A 13,814-nucleotide genomic window follows, 5' to 3' on the forward strand; every position below is an offset into this window, starting at 1 on the left:
TATTCAATTTTCAAAATGTAATTTATGATTTTAAATAAAAAAGTTCAAAATTTTTTATATACATAATTGAAGTTTAAATAAATTCATTTACAATTTCTTCTCACTTTTTTTGGCATTCAATATGTTAACTCACACAAAATATTTATTAGTATATATTAATGTTTATTACTCTTAATTACAATAACTTTTTATCATAAATTATTAATAAGGTACCAATTACTTCTTTTTTTTTTAAATCACCCTTATGTAAAATTTGATATGATTTTCGTTTTTTTGCTTCTCAAAATATAATTTATGATTTTAGGTAAAAGTATGTTTAAAAAATGATTTTTAAATAAATATAATGACTTAACTACTTCCTCTTGAATCTGGTGAAGCAATTGAAAGTGTCTTATAGGATGGTATAGAGTATATAAAATACACTGTATTTATTCGTGATTACATATATTGTAAAAGTTGTTATTTTTTATTTAGTTGTCATTATTTATTTCGTATTATTTATTTATCATGATAGTACTATGCCATTGATTAGGTAAAATTTTTATGTTAACAAACTTACAATTATCAATTTTTTGTTCAAATTATGTGGCGAAAACATGAGATTACGATATATCTATCCATAGTCAAAAGATATATGCAATCATATTTATCATTATATATAATTTTTATAGAAAGTCAATGAATTATAAATAATGATAGGATTTAATAGATATAATCTGCAATTTTGCGTGTTTAGTTATTTATAATTACAAAGTAAAATTTTTATTTTAAAAATTCATCAACAATACTTGAATCAAATGAAATAAAAGTTTCTCATTAAAAAAAATTAATTTGATCTTGAGATTTCATAAATTTGTATAATTTTACAGATAATTGAAAACCCAAAACTATATACAGATGAAAATAATGATCTTACTTGAAACTCTCTGTGACAACTCAAGCTTCAAGAGTTGTGATCAAAATTAAAGGCTAGTTTTGATCATTTCTTGGATAACATTAAGTCAACGTTTACTTAGGTTGCATATTTTGTATATATTGTGATTGGTTGAATTATTCAATAGTTTAATTAGTTTGAATAATATATAATTGGACGACTTGTATACATTGGTTCTGGTTCTACACTAGTTTAATTTTGCTCATGGTGTGAGTTTTAGCTTTAAATTGCAAGTTAATCTGTAATAAAAATAAATAGATGTCAGTTTTTTTATTAAAAAAAAAATCCACGTTTTGTTATAGTTAAAACCAACTTAAACAATACTTTCTATGTTAGTTTTGGTTATCTTATTAGTGTAAATTTAAACCACACTACTACGACTTTTATACATTACTCTCTAAAAGCTAATAATGGAAAAAAGAGCCCTTGTAATGAGATTAATATTTAAATACATACATATATTTATAACTAATAGGAATTGAATCTATTAAGAAGGGTTAGTTAATTACAATATGATGAATTAATATTTAAATTTTTATTGAAAAAAAGGACTAAATTTAATATTTGAGCTTATAATAAGAGATTTCTTTTGCCTGGCGCATATATATTGTTTATATATATTTGACATCCAACCACACGTTCAACGGTTACAAGGATATGAGGCTCCAAAATGGAGGGCCCCACTGAAACGAGCTTGTAATTATCAACCACCATCTTATATTCTTTCCATGTGCCTCACCTTAAAATAATATACATGACTTTTGTTTTTGATCATGCTACATTATTTATATTATACTATTATATAATTAAGGAAAAATTGCATAAAAAGAATTTAAAAATTATAGTATTTCAGTTAAGGCGTTTAAGAGCTCAAAATCTCATACGAAAAAATGGTGCCTGATCTTATATTATGTAAATCTAATCAAATGACAAAAATGCTCTCGTATTAATAAGTTGTGAACTGACAATAACAAATGTTGAATAATAAATGACACAAAATGTACTGACAATGACAAGTTATTTATTAATAAATTGTGAAACGACAGTAACAAGTGTTAAACACTTAATGACAAAAAATATACTAATAATGACAAATTTGATAGCTTTTTATTTCAAATATGATACAAATATATTTTAGTCATTTGATTATATTTGTAATATATTAGATTAGACCACTTCCTCCTCTAAGATTTTAAGCTCTTAGGTGCCTAAATTTGAATATTGTAATTAATAACTTCTTTTTATATTATTGTCCCTATAATTAATAGTATAGTTTGCTTTCAATTTCATAAAATGCATGAAAAATGTTGCCTAATTGTTTATTACTTTATCACATAACATTATTCGGATGGCAAGAAGTTATTCTAGCACTGTCTAGTTAAATAAAAAGCTACTCCTCCGGTTCTAAATATAAGACCGTTATACCAGTGTGTATAAGGGTCTTATATTTAGAACCGGAAGAGTAATATCATCATTTAAACTACATTGTGCAATTTTTTAAAAAAATCTTTTGGGCCAGACCCGGACCATTCATTGTGTATGGGTATTTGTGTTATTATCTTAATTTCTGTGTCTAAAAATAGAATTGGACTCTATTTTTTCAAAATTAGTTTTGATGAACCACTTTGAAGTATTGAACTGATTTGGCGAAATTTAATTATGTACATTAAAATTAACTAGTTAACGATAATATCCATTCTTAGTTTAAGTGATTGGCCTTATTGTAATATCAAGCTTAGAATAAACAGATTCAAGTTTCTATCTGAATGTTCTCTGATAGATCTATTCACATACAAGGTCATTTGGCAGAGGCTCCAATAATTGTAGTTTCATATTACAGTCGGTCTATAAAAAAAAAAAAATAATGAGAGATGGTAATTATAATTAAAGATGGAAATAGGTTAAGCTCCTATTAAAAATCTACAACCACGTGTGATTGAGATCTGATATGGCTTGACCTGTTTAGCAAACTAATTATAGGAGTAACATACTACTAAGGAGCAAAGTATTCTGAAGAATATGCTCTTGTTGAAGCAGTTGGCCAGCAAGTTAAATGCCCCACATCGAAAGTGCGTTGGTCTAACTTGAATAAATTAATCCACCACACTTTTATGTCCATTGAATTTGATAAGAGTAGTCATTATATTTTGCCAAATAATTATGCATGAAAATGTGCTGAGTTATGCCTCACAATCATTAAGATCATTACTAGCTAGCTTCCAACGTTAGATATTAATATTATTACTTTATTTGAAGGATTAAATTAAAATATTAATAGTAATCTGTAATACTGACATATTACCTGCTGGCAAAAAAATAAAATAAAATACTGACACATTACCATCATTATGATTTCCATTAAGCCCCTTCGCATGCTGAATGCTTTCACAATTAGTTGAAGGGAAATTGTCAGCAATATTAAAATGATTTCATTTATTAATAGTTTTTCCTCTGGGAGGGAATATGCGGAGCATCGCAGCTGAAGTGTGTGTGTGTGTGTTATATTATAAATTATATTTAAAGGGAAGTGAGTGACAAATTATTAGGGAGAATGGCTATGTGATTCTACCTTCTTCAAAAAAAACAAAAAGATAACTACCCAAAGAAAAACCTCAATAACAAGTAAAGAATTGTCATTTCTTACAGTAAAATTTATAATTATAAGCAGCTCTATTATTATTGGGATTTTTTAAATAATTATTATCTCTGATTCTTAATATAAGAACTAGACAATTAATCATCTGCATTAGAATAAAATTTTTTTAACATACATACTTATGATGAGATTATTTTGGAGGAAAATAAACAAATACAAGAAAGAAAATAAATTGATATACTACCTCTAGTCCTTAATATGATATTCTGTTTGACTTTTATTTTGGTCCTAAATATAAGATCTTAATCCACTTTGTCTTTTATATTTACTCAATTTTTTTCAAGATAATCCTTCTAATAATTATAGTTCTAGACAATACATTTGATTAGCAAGGATATTTAAAGAAGTACAACACCTATTTAGAACAAATAACTAACTCAACTTACTTTCTTAATCTTCTCAAATTAATCAACTAGCTTTATAATTACGACCGGAGGTAGTATTGTTGAATTTGCAGTTAACTCTTATATTTAACATTGGAAGTTGAATTTCATCGTAACCGTCCCAAATTGTTATCATGCTCAGCTCAACTCAGGAGTGATGGCTGCGACCTCCCTCCGCCACATAAATATATATAAATTTATTTATTTATTTATTTATATAGTGTTGATGGTCAGACGCCCATGAGCGATAGTGGCTTGTTGAGCTATCTTCTTTCCACAAAAAGCAAAGGGAAAAGTGCATATTAAAAAAGATTCTGCCTTTTCTCATCTCCTTTATTCCCACGTCCTCTTTCAATGGTCATTATTTACCATTCTTTAAAACCATTTTTTTTTAAAAAAAAATCACTTTAAAATATCTTCAATCTATCAACTGATTAATTATCCTATTAATAATTCTTTATATGCGTGTCTGTGTGAGAGAGTAATGATTTGTTTATTATTTTCTGCAAAGTGATGATTTGTTAGCTAATACTTCCTCTGCACCAACTACAAGGTGTTTTTGGATTTTTTTTTTAAATAAGACATACACTTGCTAGTTTCAAGAAATATTAAATGTCTTTTTTCATATATGTACATATTTAATAAGACTGATATTAAAAATTACTTAAATTTCATGACAAATTTAATTTTTAATTATTTTTATTGATACCTATTAATTAATTAGAAGTTCCTCGTAATAGAAACGAGAGGGGTCAGTAGAAGAGTAAAGATTCACCATTAACATTATTCCTTTGAGGAGATAAAAAGTTCTTCAAGTAAGGTCTTGAAAGAATTTTAGTCAAGCTGATAAAACATTTATAATAATATTCATAAATTGTTTATTAATAAGATTCTCACATGACTAACAAAATTTCAAACTCATATATTGCATTCTTACAAATTGAACAAACTTTCACTGATGGTTAATATTTAGTTAAAAATTTAAAGAGGACAACGTTTTTTTTTTTTTGGTGTGGAAGGAGATGGGGATCATATATAGGGCATCTTTTATTATTGTGGTTGGGTCAAAAATATTAGGATTTCTCGTCTCACTTCCAATTCAAAAGTTGATTCTTTTCAACAAAATTTAAATTGTGGCTACATGATATGGAATCAGTTCGAATTTTGAAGACTTTGAAAAGGCTAAAATTACTTTGACAAAACATTATCTTTTATTTTGCGTTACGTGTTACTATCAAAAAATAGAAATGATTAAAAAATAAAATTCATTTTAATATTAAGTAATTAGTGTGCAGAATAACATATATAGGAGGAATCAAAGATTAGGAGAATCATATGGAATGACCAAATTTACAAATCTTTCATATCCGAGAATTAGAATGATAAATAGTCATTGTTCCGGTCATCAGTTTGTATTTTTTTTTAAGTAGTAAATAATAAATATCTTTTTATTGTAAATTAGCATTATGTGAGTAATAAATTTAAGGGCTTAGCTTTCATCAATTTATGAATCGGATCCTTCCCAATAATTATCTCTAAAAGATTTGTATTTGTAAAATAAGTGGCTAGTGTTTTATACAAAAGTAGAGTAGAGTCACATTATTAATAATTTATGAATATTAAAAGTTTCCCACAGATTTTACTATTATTTATACTTAGAGATAAAAATTAGAGTCAATTTTCTTTTATAAAAAAATAGAGTCAAGAACTTCAATTAATAATTCCTTTTGCCTTTGCAGAGCTGATCACTATTTCATATTCTGCCAGTTGGATGACTCAACAAGAATCGAGATTCATCTTTTTAGAAAGGTAGATAAAATATCAAATCTTCATCTAACCATTCTATTAAAAAAGTTGCTTAAATAAAATCGCCTTAACTATAGACAGTCAAATAAAAATGCATGGGACTCAAGGGGTGTTTGGCAATAACAAAAAAATGCTTTTAAAAAATATTTTTTCGTAAAACGAAACAAACTCTTCTATATATTTATTTCGTATACTGTAAAAATACTTTTAAAACTATAGTTTAGTTTCCATCCAAACACTCCCTTAGTCTAAATATAAGAGCAACTTTCATTTCAATCTTCAAAGAAGCTATTCTTTCTAATTTAATCCTTCAAAAAGTGACTACTCACAGGCCTGCTCATAGGCTTGAATAAGATTGGAAATTTCACCAATAACCGATAACAAATTATTTATAAAAGGATTACTAAATAATTAATATTCTCCATTGTGTGATCTATTTTCAATGGAAGATGCGTGCAAACTATGTAGAAGCAAAAATTAGTCAACCTTTTTGAAAAAGAGATTACCATTCATGGCACACTTCATACATACTTGTACCTTAATTATTATAAACCTTCAAGTATATAATAAAAAATTACTACATCCGGTTTTTTATATAAGAACTAAATAGCTAATTTAGAAATATTAAAAAATAATTAAATTAGTTATTTATCACAAATATGTATTGACTTTCTTAAATTATCCTATTAATCATATACATTGCAATTACATGTAAAAACCTCTTACAATTAATAAGGATGTCTTTGAGAAAATATTATAATTTGAAAGTAAAGTAGATTGAGGTCTTATATTTAAGATCAAATTTAACGTAAATAATATTACTTAACCTGGTATAAATCCAGATGAAGTATATAAAAGAAATAATGAATCAATTGGCAATTCACACGTGTGAAGCCATTAATATTTCATTATTTAACGTGCATATATAGTTTTGGCAAATGATTCATCGGTGGTGAATGAAAGGAAGAACAAGTACGCACGTGGTCCCTTCAATTTTTGTTTTTTGCAATGGCTACGCAAATTGGTTGGCTCATAAACAAAGGACGGTTACCCACCTCGTCATGGTCACTTATCATTATAGGCTATAGCTACCCAGTTTAACTTTAACTTTCTTTCACAGTTTAATTATATAATTGTTTTCTTGCCAAGTGCACAAATTCTTTTCTTTTCCTTTTTAAGAATTATATATTACAATAATTGACATTCTATAAAGTTAGTAGCTTTCAAGATTTGACAATAACTTACACGTAATTTGCAATTTAGCTCATCATATTGAAGTATTTAACAGGGAACACTGGTAATTAACTAGATTGATTATTTAAAAGTTTAGGTCCCATTTCAGATGGTTTTTAAACAGATTTTCAATCCTTATTTACAGAATATAAGATAAATATATGAGAATAATTTTTCTAACTTGCACGAAATATACTTATAAGTACTTTTAATCGTGATTTCAAATGAAATCTTAGTGATTTGATCTAGCAATATACAAACAATTTGAAATTTCCCTTCTAAATTTATTTTGGTGGTTAAATTAGAAAAGATTCATGTTGATTAAAATATAATGTTAACTTGAACCATTTGCTTAAGCAACCGTTATAAAATTAGTTTACTTTTTATGGTGTGGGTGTGACTCACTAATGGTGGTTGATTATAATAATGTTAGTTTCTGTGATGTATTCACAAGTGCATAACCAATTAATGGTCGCATCACTTTGAACTTCCCAACGTGCGCTTCATCCAAACAAATTATATATTAAATAACATTAAAAATTAAGCTATATTTGGTGTCCATATATGTATATATGATTTTGGCCAATATATATGATATGTATATGTAATAGCAAGAGTTGCTCAAATTATACAAATTCCAAACAAGGAGAGCAAGAACAAGGATGAGAGAACTTGCATTTGATAACTACTGCTGGTTGGGCATTAATTAGTGAAGTTAAACTCAATATTGTTTAATTTACCAATTTGGTTGATATATCTTTGAAAATTTGCATTATTTTTTTAAAAATTATTGGTGGACTTTGGGGGTTTTTTTTTTTTGATCGATTAACTAAATATCTTCTTTAATTGCCAATTGTTTTGTATATTTTTTTAATAATTAAATAGTTTCCCTACTTTACGTAAAGAGAAGATAATACTGCGACTTTATCAAGGAAGCATTTATAATAGTTTCCCGTTCAAAACTACAAGTAGCCGGTACCCACATATTTGTGCAATTTTTAGAATTCAACTAAGAAAACAAAAGTCACAAAAACACACTAAGTTGCCGAAGAGATAGGGAAAATAACATTCAAAATTATATAATAAAAATGTATGGCTTGTGGATTGGCACAACAATGAGGTATTGTCGATTAGCTAGTCACTGTCTTGTTAAAGAATCACAAAGTGTTAATTTGTTTGAATTCGAACACGAAAATATAAATATTTTGCACCAAAATCTTAATGAACAGATATATAGGAATTATTTTGATTTTGATTTTGACAAATAAAATTTATTTTATTTTATGTTGTATTTTAGGATCTTTTAGATGAATTATTCATCTAATGAAAGTTAGAAAACATTGCATTTATTCTAATTTTTTTTGGCCAAATTGTATTTATTCTAATTAAGTATGATTCTTTCAGCCAGAAAAAATATTGAAACAAACAAAATTCAAAATTAGATCCGAATTCTGTTAAGAGTAGTAATCCCACTTAATGAGGGCTTATTAATTTTGTACCAATCCTTTTTTTTCTTAATATAGAAGATATTTGATTAATTTAAATTGATTGAGAAAAGCAAATAAATTAGTTAATTGACATGATCTATTCAAAATACATCTATCTTTTCAGTGACAGATACTCCTATATAACGTGGGATTATATAGTAGATTATGAATTAGGTAAATCATTTTTAAAAAACAATAAATACAAGAAATAAAATGCATTGAGATTTTATGTTTAGAATTAAATTTGACCCCACAAGATAGGAATTGTCTTTATTACAACTGCTACTCCCCACTTCGTGTTGTCTTAAGATTTTTATTAATATATTAATTTTTTTTAATTATGTATAGCAAAAGAATAACCTTTTTTTTGCCTCATGGCTGGAAGGCAGGGTGGTATAAGTGGATATATGAGCAAGATTTTTATACGTAAACTTTTTTTTTTTAAGGAAACAATGCCTGAATATGTTTGCCTTATCCAAAAGAGTCAATAATAGAGAGAAAACGAAGCATATCTAAGCATTATACATTATTGTGGGATTTCTTTGATACTTTTTGACATGTCCATTGATTCCCATAATTTCTAAATATTGACAAAAGGTTAGAGAAGCCATACATAATGCTTTGGTTTTTTCAAAACCTAACGTAACATCAAACCCAAAGCAAATTATTTGAGTTTGGTGGAAAAAATCATTCCCTCTTTAACACGTTTTAACTATTTTTTCTTTAATTTGTTACCATATTCAAAGCATTCACCGACTCATTTTGATTGATTAATACATCCGTTAATTTTCAGCTTTTCTTACTTAATTAATTAGGTGATATCACCTATTTCAAGATATATCTCTTTTAAATCCCTCCAAAATTTGCACAAACCATAATATGTTCCCTCATGTCTATAATAATATAAGTTAGATTTTAGAATAAGTTTATGACACTAAACATAAGTCAAATTAGTTATAAGTGTTTTATAATATTTTCATTTTATTTCCTTTTTTCATTTCATTGTGTTCCGTATATACACACACAAACTCCACATATACATACCACACAATATATATATATATATAAAGAGAGTTAACATTATCTTCAGTTTATTTTAACCTCGTTTTAATTTTGATCCTAAAAATTTGATTTTATTTGAGTCTGCCTAAAAATTTGTGTTCTCTTAAACAGTGTTTTTGGCTCTTAAAATGAGATTTCAAGGATCAAAATTATTAGTTTTAGATTTCAAGAATAAAAATAAAAATGAAGTCAAGATGGTATTAAGCCTTACAAATACAAGGGAATAGCCATCGTATGCTGATAAAACGAAGTGAACTGAACATGGTAAGTATGAACAATTATTGAGATTCTGACTGACAACTCAGTTTACGAGTTCCAATGTTTGTTCTATTATATGAAGAGAGGGGTCCAAGGATTGCGTCTATGTGATATGAATACCAATTTTTCAAAAGCTTCTTCGTTTTCATCATATTCACATCAACACATTCCGGCCGAAGTCCAGACTCTCTAAATTAAGCTTAATCTTCCCCAACCTCTCTGCACAATTAATTAAAGCATTATTATATATGTTCAACACTGTTCCATGCGTCTTGAGATCTCAGTCCTTTGGATTCTTAAATTCACAAAAAATAAATTAAAGAACCTTAAACCACGATCCAAATTATATTACTATTTTAAGCTCTTAATATAAAAAATAGTTTGATATTCAATTTAGTCTTAAATATAAGATTTCAATCCGTTTTGTATCTCGTATTTATTCGTTTTTTTAAAAATAGTCATTGTAATAGTTGTACATGTTAAATATTTCATCAAATGATAGTTTTAACTAATACATATTATTAGCAAGAGTATTTCAAGAATAATAACGCCTATTTATTACAAATAACTAACTTAGCTAACTCTTTTCATATTTGTAAAATTGCGATTTGGGACCATCAATTTTGAAAATAGTAAATAAGAACCCGGTTTCACTTTTGCAAATATGAAATCGTAGTGAAATGTCTGAAATATTCCTCAGCCAAATGACAAGTTGACTATGAAAAATGACAAGTTCACTTTAGCGAATGACAATTTCAGTAGACCAAATCACAACTTGACTGAGGGTATACCAAATGACGAGTTGATTATGGGAAATGATAAGTTAACTTTAGCGAATGACAACTTCAGTAGACCAAATCATAATTTGGTTGAGAGACATTTTAGACATTTCACCTACATTTCATATTTGCAAAAGTGGGACCCAGTCCTTATTTGCTATTTTCCAAATTCAAGGTCTCAAATCGTAATTTTATATATTGAGAGTCTTTATTTGTAATTTTTCCTAACTCTTATATCAAGGAAATATAATATGCAACATAAAGCAAAAGGTGAATTACTGACTTTGATGTTTGGTTCCTATCTTATTTCAAAGCATGACATCTCTCAGCACGCTATTTTGTTGGGTCACTATCTCCACCATAAAATCTTGACCTCTTCCAAATAATGGAACCCCAGTTTATTTATATTTTTTCCTCTCTGAATAAATAAACAATATATTAGCTCGAATACCAAAGAAAATTAGTAAAAACAATTCTCCATCATATTCTTGTTTATCAGATTCTTAATCATCCTAACCTGAAGAACGCGTGCCAACTTGTTATAATTAAACTACACCAATGAGATGCAAGAATATATACTTCATCATTACCTGTTTGACAATAATGTTGCAAGTATACATCACATTACCTGTTTGAATCTCTCATTACAAATTAATTTCATTTTAAAAAAATGCACTCCGTTTAATAGTAATTAATTTTAAGACAAACATGAATTTTCATTGTGCAATATATTATTGCGGCATTTTTAATTTCAACAAAACATCCATAGGGTTTCAATTAACTTGTACATTTTTCAACCAAATATCTTCTTGTACTGTTTGCTAGATATATTTCACAGCACACATCAGATATTAATAACAATATGGGTGCGTGTTAGTGAAAATCCAGGTGTTGATTAAAAGAGCCAAGGATATAGTTTATTTTCAATTAACTTGAACCGGGAAAATAACTATCCAAGCAATTAATTACTAAAAAATTCCAAAACAAGTAATCAGTACAGCAACAATGACAAGACCCAATACAAAGAATGACAACAAATCATGGCATATTAAAAAGTCGAGAGATTTTTCTAGTGATTAGATTGTTTATATGGGACTGCACACTGATTTTTCCTTCAAACTCAAACATGGTCTGCAAGAACAGTAAAATTTGTCAGAAAAAATATAATTGAATATACTACCTCCGGTCCTTAATATAAGACCCTGTTTGACTTTTTGTTTGGTCCTAATTATAAGACCTCAATCCATTTTGTCTCTCATATTTATTCATTCTTTTCCAAGATAGTCCTTTTAATAATCATAATTGTAGTCAATACACTTAATTAGCAATGATATTTTAGGAATGACAACACTTATTTATTACAAATAACTAACTTAACTTACTTTCTTAATCTCCTCAAATAAATCAACTGAGTTTTATAATTAAGACCGGAGGTAGTATGTATGAGCATGATGAGTACGATGAATGAGTTATGTTTCACAAGAAGTGAGATTGAAATTAAGATGGGAAGAAAAAGAGAGTTGTGGGGGGAAGGTCTTAGGGTATACGTCAAGGGGCGGGCGAGTTGGGCAGTGTACGGAGACCAATGTGAGAAGTTGCTTTGTGAACATGCAACGAAGACATGAGCATTTGACCACGTAAAGTGCGAACAACTTTTTTTTTTTTTTTAAAAAGTCTTTATTCTTGAATCTCCCCCATGGAATTTTGCTCATCGGATAATATATAGAGAGAAGGGGCGATCAGAGGGAGGAATTATTGAAGTGTCAACATTATTGAAGTGCCAATATGGAGACGCCGCTTAGTTTGACGTAAAACGAACCAATGACGCTAATCTCGCATGCACGGCTTTAATTTCTTGGTTTTTTGTTATACTCTCAGGAAACATGTCTCTCTCTCTCTCTCTCTCTATATATATATATATATATATATCCTGTCTTCTTATCTCTCTCTCTCTATATATATATAGAGTATATCCTCTCTTCTTAATCATCCCTCTCTCAATCTCTCATGACATTATTGGTGTCACAAATTACTAATATATAACTAGTATTCTTCTGATTTATAAGGTATTTCTATTTTATCATAAAAACAAGAAAATCTTGAAATATTATTAACTCTATCCATATTTAATACTCCTCCGGTCCTTAATATAAGACCCATTTAACTAATTTGATTAGATTAAGAAAGTTAGGTAAGTTAGTTAATTATAAGAAAAATGAAACATTTTTTTTAAAATACCATAATCATATTTTTTAATACCCTCTCTCCCTCTTCTACTTGATTATAGTTGAGAGAGTATCCATAGGGATAATTTAGAGAAAAATGATAAATATGAGAAATGGGTCTTATATTTAGGACCAAAACCAACTCAAGAAATGGGTCCTATATTAAGGACTGGAGGAGTATATACAGTATATTTAGAACAATAAATTAGTTGTAAGATTAAGCATTCATATAATAAAATTAAGAAGGTGACTCATATTAATAACGAAAGAATACTCTTTTTGTAAAAAAAAAAAAAAGAATACTCTTTTTGTCCTATACATACCACTAGAGAAGTAGGCGCATAAAAGCTTCCTTTTCATGGTTCAAAATAAGTGTTATTTTCGGATTTTAAGAACAATTAAATGCTTTTGGCCCTTATTTAAAAAGCACCAACTAAGAACACTTTTAAAAGAGTACTATGTTGATTTCACAAAAGTTGGCAAAAAAAGAAAAAAATATTTTCCAAAATCTTAAATTATTTGATAATTTTCTTAGTCCATGTAAATTGTAAAGGATTGTTTTTGTGACATTTCATTATGAAACAAGAAGTTCATAATACGTGTTTTGTTAAAGACACTCTTGGGTTAAACAAAAGGTCTTCATCGATAAGATTTGACAAATTGGGTCCAATGAGGCCCATTTTGATTACGGAGTGCGTGTCGGTGGTTAAACAGCAGGCCACCGCCGGCCGCCGCATTTCATTTCAATTTTAAAGGCTTTTATTTTTCAATAAAAACTTAAAAAGAAAAAAGAATTTCGTTGTAACTCGGAAAGAGATCTAAAAGGGGCGTTGTTGTTATTGAATTAGGGGTACTTGTCTACCCTAACAATCACTTTTCATAAACAATTTTTTGTAAATCGAGATAAATTTTTCTACATATTTATCTCGTATACCGTAAAAGTATTTCTGAAACCATAGTTTTGATCTTATCCAATTAAAAGAGTTCCATT

The sequence above is a fragment of the Neltuma alba genome, unplaced genomic scaffold (assembly GCF_004799145.2).
Source record: "Neltuma alba isolate B1F8T4 unplaced genomic scaffold, ASM479914v2 tig00011705_pilon, whole genome shotgun sequence".
Lineage (NCBI taxonomy): Eukaryota > Viridiplantae > Streptophyta > Magnoliopsida > Fabales > Fabaceae > Neltuma > Neltuma alba.